The following is a 6804-nucleotide window of genomic DNA, read 5'->3' on the forward strand; positions in this document are numbered from 1 at the left end:
CTTGCAAAGGATTCATCAAGGAACAAGAGGCTTCAAACCATGCTATTTAGGTAGGTAGATGTTTAAGTGCCTAGAATGTGCCTGGTACTTTGCTAGATACTAGAGTAACAGGAGCAAAACACTCAGTGTATCTTTATGGAGTTGGCTAACAGCTGTCTTTTGGTCAACCATGATAGTAAATTTAAATTGAATCTTGGCCAGGTGTGGTGGTGCACAACTATTCACAGTGATTCAGGAGGCTGAGGCAGGAGGATTGCAGCCTCAGCAACTAATGAGACCCTCTTTCAAAATAAATAAAAAAGGCTAGGGATGTAGCTCAGTGGTGAAGTACCCCTGAGTTTCATTTCCAGTATTGGAAAAAAAACTATGCCTGGCATGTGTATGAGGGAGGTTGATGGGGGCAGCAGGACTAGGCATAACTAGTTCAAGAAAAAATTCTTTCAAATCTCAGGTTGCCAGAAGCTTATTCATAGGGAATGAATAGCTTGAGGCAGAAAAGTCATCCTTCTGTGACCTAGAGCCTGCCATGTATTAGAATTGGCCAGCTCATCAGATTCAAAATCCCCCACACCCTAGTCCTCTGTGCCATCTTGTACTCACATTGGGCCTCTGGTTGATTGTTCTTCAGTCCTTTGTGGCCTAGATAGATGCTTGTTCTTAATCTAGCAGATAATGGGGTATCTTTCTATAAAAATATGCCATCATCATATGTTCATTGTGAATATACTAGAAAGCAAACAAAAACACACACCTCTGCCACAATAACAAACCCCCAAATCATTCCTACTTCCACCTAGGGGGAAAATTGGTTAACATTTTAAGGTTTTCTTGATTTCCTCTCAACTTGTTTTGAGAACCAAATTTCTCAATTGGTACAAAAACCTTTACTGTAATAAACCCAAGATATTTATAATTTATACAAATGTAAACATTTATATTTACCTCAACAAAAATGCAAAGACACATTTCACAAGATACAAAACCAGGAAACATTCATTGGACACACTACTATTCTGTAAGTGTCCATCATGAAGTGAACTGCAAGGAACTGACAACAGGGAGGGCCTGATTCCCTCATGGTTTCCTGTCTAATGCAAGTTACTTTCAGAATATTGTTTCTCCCAATGACAGTAGTTCAGGAACTGATGACCATTCCCTCAAGCTTTCCCACAGTCCACACACAGTAAAATAAGCCTGAACTTGACCAGTATGTGACCTTCTTGGGGTGGCGGTAGTGAGCACCTCTAGTGCAGAGGAACCCAATGCAGAAGTGTCAATCAACAAGTCAAGTGCAAACAAAGAACTGATGAGATAGGTGTGTAGAAATCCTGACATGTGCAACAGCTGACTGTGTGCCCGCATAACCTCCCCTCCCTGTTATTGTTTTGTTTTGTTTTTTGGTCTGGATAAACTTTACTCCTTGTATTCTTTTTTTGTTGTTGTTGAAAACATTACCAAACTCTTGACATATCATATTTCTTTTTTTTTTAAAGAGAGAGTGAGAGAGGAGAGAGAGAGAGAGAGAGAATTTTTAATATTTATTTTTTAGTTCTTGGCGGACACAACATCTTTGTTGGTATGTGGTGCTGAGGATCGAACCCGGGCCGCACGCATGCCAGGTGAGCGCGCTACCACTTGAGCCACATCCCCAGCCCCATATCATATTTCTTAACTAGCAACCTAGGGACCCCTAATCCATGTACTCTCTACCTTGTGCTCAAGCACAAAACCCCAATAAAGCCTTGTTCAGATGGTATTACTTGCCTCTGCAATTTCTTTTCCAAATTGAGTCAAAGAGCCTTTGAACTGGTAAAACTAAGATCTGGTAAATCAAAAAGAGCTGTACTTTTACCTTTTTGTAATTTTCTTTTTTTTTAGAGAGAGAGAGAGAATTTTTTAATATTTATTTTTCAGTTTTCGGCGGACACAACATCTTTGTTTGTATGTGGTGCTGAGGATCGAACCTGGGCCACAGGCATGCCAGGCGAGCGCGCTACCGCTTGAGCCACATCCCCAGCCCCTTTTTGTAATTTTCTATTTTGGATTGAGCAAAAGAACTCCATGAAAGCTGGACGCAGAGGCACCTGCCTGTAATCCCAGTGAATTGGAGAGGCTGAGGCAGGAAAATCAAAAGTTTGAGGCCACTTAGTGAGACCCTGTCTCAAAATAAAAACAAAAAGGGTTGGAGTTTTTGCTCAGTGGTAAAACATCCCTGGGTTCAATCCCCAGTATAACAACAACAATAAAATAATAGGTGATTTACAATCTCACACTCTGGCAAGGTGTGAATATAACTTTAAACACCCTACACTCATGTGATCTTTTTTTGCTATCAGGGAAAAACAGTTTTATTAGTTGCTGTCAGAATAATTAAGAAGATAACTTGTTTGGGAGGGGAAAATAAAAAAGCTTAGGCTAAATGGGTGACTTCAAGAGCCTGGTCTGGAGTGAGAACAGAACATAGAAAGGATCAGTATGTATAAGAGCATGACAGTTCATCAAAATAAGTCAGCAGAAAGAACTCAGGCTGAGGGAAGGAGAAATATTATGTACTTTTTTATATGACTTTTCTACCCTCACCCAGGCGAAATAATCTCAGAAAGACTGGGGAGGTAAGAGTCTGCTATTGTCCAGGGGGAAGGGTGGTGAGTCCGTTGTATTTGAATCTCAAAAGGCTGGGTGATTCCAGCTAACATCTGGGGGTATTTCAGATAATAAGCCTATTCACAAAAATATATATCATTGCAATCCTTTTCCTGAATGTAGATTTCATTGTACTGAAAACCCTCTATTTTGAGATGCAAAAGTAACAAAATGATCTAGGCGTGGTGGCGCATACCTGTAATCCCAGCAGCTCAGGAGGCTAAGGCAGGAGGATCACCAGTTCAAAGCCAGCCTCAGCAATTTAGTGAGGCCTTAAGTAACTCAGTGAGACCCTGTCTCTAAATAAAATACAATGTAGAGCTGGGATGTGGCTCAGTGGTTAAATGCCCCTATATTCACTCCCCAGTACCAAAAAAAAAAAAAAAAAAAAAAGTAACAAAACGGCTATTAGATATAAAAGATAGCCTTAGTTTGGATGTATTTGCTAAAATAGTATTCAAATTATTTCAGAATACCTTGCACTTTTGTTGTTGCTTTTCTTTCTATTGCAGATTTCAAACATACAAAAATAGACAGAAGGGACTGGGTTACAGCGCAGTGGTAGAGTGCTTGCGTAGCATCTAGTGAGGCACTGGATTTGATCCTCAGCGCCACATAAAAATAAATGAATAAAGTAAAGGTATTGTGTCCATTTACAACTAAAAAAATATTTTAAAAAGTAGACAGAAGTGTACAATGAACTTGCAGTGTTCTATCATCCATAGTTAACAATGACCAATTTACAGTCAGTATTGTCTCATCTAGACCGTGACCACTTGCCATATTAGGATATGCAGGTGTGCTTGCACACACACACACACACACACACACACACACACACACATATATATATATATATATATATACATATGTACCACTGAACCATACCCCAAGTCTGACATTTCTTCTCTTAAATCTTCAATTTTGTAACTACAAAATAAGGACTTCTTAAAAAATTATAACCATAATGCTGTTATCATAGCTATAAAACAAAAACAACCCTAATGTCAAATATTCAATCTATTTAAAATTCTAATTGTTTCATTTTACTTGGATTGAGATCTAAATAAGTTTCATACTTTATTCATACCAATTGTTGGTATTGGGACATTTTATTACTGAGTCATATCCCCAGTCCTTGTTATCTTTGATTTTGAGACAGGGTGTTGCTAATTTGCTGAGGGTCTCACTAAATGGCTCAGGCTGGCTTCTAATTTATAATCCTTCTGCCTCAGCCTCCCAAATCACTGGGATTACAAGTGTCACCACTGTGCCCTTCTGAAATGCCTTTTAAGACTCTTATGGGTCCCTTCATTTCTTTTGCTCCTTTTTTCCCCTTTGTGAATTATCTCTTGAAGAAACTAAGTTATTTGTCCTTTAGATCTTCTTATAGTTTAGATTTTCTGATTATATCCTGGGAGGCATGTTTTAGTATGATTCCCTGTCTTCTGTTTTTTCCATAAATTGGTAGTTGGATCTTAAAGTGTCATCAGAGAGATTTGATTAGCTTGGATGACTTCATAGATGATTGTATGAGTTATTTATTTTTGTGCAAAAAATTGCCCTGGTGTCTGTGTCTGGAATTGGGGAGTGGCTTAGCGGAGAGGTTCTCTCATGAGATTGCCATCAACATAGCAGGTGCTGCTGTCATCTGGGGGCTGGCCTGGAGCAGAAAGGACTGGCTTACTCACATGACTGATTGGTGCTAGCTTTTTGGCAAGATACTTCAGTTTCTTATCACATGGATCTTTCTTTAGGGCTTCTTGCTTCCTCCAGAGTAAGTGAACCAAGAGCACAAGGTGGAAACTACAAGGTCTTGCATGATATTTTCATTGCATGATACTTTATTGGTTACAGTCAACTTTATTCAGTATTTGATGTGCTTACCAGGAGGTGAGGCTCATTGAGAGCCAACTGGGAGGCTGGCTACCACAATGTTTTTCCATTAATGTTTTTTTTTTTTAATTTTTTTTTAGTTGTTGTTGAACCTTTATTTTATTCATATAAATATATTCATATAAATATATGTGGTGCTGAGAATTGAACCCAGTGCCTCACATGTGTGAGGCAAGTGCTCTATCACTGAGCCCCACCCCCATTAACTTTTTTTTTTAAGCTTGCTCTGTGTTGTTAGCAATCACCGATGCTCAATGCCTAAAAGCACTAATTCACTAAGGTGTTGCAAAAGAATGAATATATATATATATATATATATATATATATATATATATATATATATAAATTTTAAATCCATCTGCTATTTATTTATTTATTTATTGCGATTCTAAGAATTGAACCAGGGCCTCATATATGCTAGGTGAGCACTCTACCACTGAGGCACAACCCTAGTCCAAAATGATTATATTCTAGTATTCCTTTTTTCATGTATTAGTAGAAATACCCCCAAAAGTAGAGAAAAGAGTACAAGAAACTAAGAAAAACTTGGTATTCTTTATTTGGTTACTCAGTAGTTCATTTTGTATAGAAAAGTCAGGCTAAGTGCTTGATTCTCTCCCTTTATTTACTAGTTTCAAAAATAGAATTGGGCTGGGGATGTGGCTCAAGTGGTAGGCGCTCGCCTGGCATGCACAGGGCACTGGTGGGTTCGATCCTCAACACCACATAAAAATAAAAATAAACATAAACATATTGTGTCCACCTAAAAAACTAAAAGATAAATATTAAAAAAATAGAATTGTTTTCCTATCTAATAATAATTAGAAAACAATTATGCTATGAAGTTGTGGATTTAAATGTATTTGATTGCATTTCAATTTATTGCAGATATTATATTATCTAACTTACATTATCTATATAAACATTAGTGTTTATTTATTCATATAGGTATACTTTATGGCATATATACTATATGGTATATGTAGTGGTATATGTGTGTGTGTGTGTGTGTGTGTTTGTGTGTGTGTATTTAGAGTCATACAGGTTGATTATTTAATGATGTCATAAGATGTTCATGCCCTTATCACCATAAAATGTGAATGTTACTTTATATGACAAAAATAATTTTATAAAATAAATAATTTTATGGATATGATGACATTAAGGATTTTGAGTTGAGTTATACTGGATCATCCTGCTGGGTCCATTGGAATCCAAGGTCCTTATAAGAGGGAGGCAGGGGATCAGAGGAGAAGCCAATGGCCTGATGGAAGCACAAATAGGATGAATGAATTTTGAAGATGGAGGGGTATACAAGGACTGCAGCACTGTAGGCTGAGAAAGGCAAAGAAAAAGATCCTCCCCCTAGAGTGCCCAGAAGGAACCAGCTCGGCTGACACTGAAACAGGGCCGTAACATGGCAACTTCACTATTCCAGGACCCAGGGGCTGAACTCTAGGACCTGATCTAAAATGACCTTGAGAGTCTGGCAGAATCAAGTCTCCAGTGAGCGGAAACTGAGGAACAAGCACAGGACCTAGAAGACCCGTGCCAGGGCCATCAGCAGTTGCAGGATCAACCAAAATAATGGAGAGACCAGAAACTTCCAGTTACAAAGTATCCACAAGTTCCTGGACCTGGATATAGGAGGACTATTTCACCAGGACTCCACCAGGACTCAGGGTTAAAACTAACTAGGCCCCAACCTTTAGAATTCCTTCTCTGTGGGCCAATAAGGGAAGCAGATATGAGCACGACTCTTGTCACCTTGTAGGACCTACGATAAACTGTTTTCTTTTTGCAAAACTGATGCCATAGTATTGACTTACATGTGCCTCTGATAGCCAGCCTTGGCTCAATATCAACACTTGGACTTTAGTCCAGTGAAACTGATTTTGGACTTCTGATTTCCAGACTGTAAGAGAATACATTTGTATCATTTTAAGCCACTAAATTCATTATTGCTGCAGTAGGAAACTAATAACACTCATCTTTGGTTAGGAGAGTATCTTTAAATTGGTTACTAATAAGATAAAATGTTCCTGGCTCATTTTGTACATTTTCTGCCCCAAACCTGGAATGACAAATTTTCCAAGGAACTGTGGATCCTTTTAGGTGGAAATATTTTAAGATCTCTAGGGGGTGCTGGGCTTGAGGATGCGCACTTGTAATCCCACCGTCATAGGAGGCTGGGGCAGGATTGCAAGTTCAAGGCCAGTCTCAACAATTTAGCAAGACTGTGGCAAAATAAAAAATAAAAAGGTG

Source organism: Spermophilus citellus (genome assembly GCF_964194105.1).
Source record: "Spermophilus citellus genome assembly, chromosome: 14".
Lineage (NCBI taxonomy): Eukaryota > Metazoa > Chordata > Mammalia > Rodentia > Sciuridae > Spermophilus > Spermophilus citellus.